General features: G+C 62.7%; 1 protein-coding gene across 2 annotated transcripts in view; it reads right to left on the bottom strand.

Annotated features, from left to right (window-relative positions):
- The window catches only part of ASB2 (ankyrin repeat and SOCS box containing 2), a 50400-nt gene that overhangs the window by 23280 nt on the left and 26056 nt on the right, over positions 1-1064 (bottom strand). The window lies entirely within an intron of this gene.

Below are 1064 nucleotides of genomic sequence, written 5' to 3' on the forward strand. Positions count from 1 at the left end.
CACCCCCCCCCCGCCCACCTAACCTGCGCTGGTCCTTCACCGAGAACCCAGCAGGCAGGGCCTGAGCCCACACAGCATCCCCTTCAGGCCCTAGCCAGGTCTCGGTAATGCAAGCCAGGTCACATTTTGAGTCCTCCACAAGGTCGTGGAGGATGTGGGTCTTGTTGTTGATTGACCTGGCATTGCACAGGAGCAGCGACAGGGTTTGTGGCACGGTTGGAGCGACCCTCAGGTTCCTTTGGTTGGGAGGGGGACCGGAAGGAGGGATAGATATGACGCATCGATCCCTCCTTCCCCTGGAACGTAAGTCCCTTCTCCCACCGCCATACCTCCCCTTGCCCCACACAACCTCAATAGGAGCTCCGCTCAATACGATGTTACCTCTGCCCTCCCCAGCCCGTGCATTCCCCACCACCAGATCCTCCCCCCACCCCACCACGGCCGTATAAAGAGCAGGGGTGAGCCACCCCAGGCATCCCCTGCTCTAGGGGCTAGAACCCAGCCTCCCTAACCCACCTAAAATACGCTGGGGAGCCGCAGATGGCAAGTCCTAGGGCGGCTCCTCCGCGTGGGTGCGCAGCTGCGCAGCGTCCTCCAAACACGGAGGGCCGTCCGGCGGGGCGGCAGTGGCCCCAGCAGCAGCAACACAGTCCTTGGGGGCGGGCAGAGGCGGGACGGAGGAAGAGGGCCAGACGCGCTGGTTTTATCTAGGTCGCTCTCACCGACACGCCCTCTCCTCCGCCTTCCTCCAGATGTTCCTGGCCCCTGGGATGGCGCTTGCTCGCTGGGGAGCCGCAGATGGCAAGTCCTAGGGCGGCTCCTCCGCGTGGGTGCGCAGCTGCGCAGCGTCCTCCAAACACGGAGGGCCGTCCGGCGGGGCGGCAGTGGCCCCAGCAGCAGCAACACAGTCCTTGGGGGCGGGCAGAGGCGGGACGGAGGCGGATACTTATTCAAAGTATCTCAATGCTACTTTCAGGGACAGAGCCAAAGAGCTGCCATTGCCACCATTTTTTTCATCCAGGAATTCAAAAAGGTCAGAGATGATGCCACAGCAGAGAGCAGAC

Source organism: Sceloporus undulatus, chromosome 1 (assembly GCF_019175285.1).
Source record: "Sceloporus undulatus isolate JIND9_A2432 ecotype Alabama chromosome 1, SceUnd_v1.1, whole genome shotgun sequence".
NCBI classification, from domain to species: Eukaryota; Metazoa; Chordata; class Lepidosauria; order Squamata; family Phrynosomatidae; genus Sceloporus; species Sceloporus undulatus.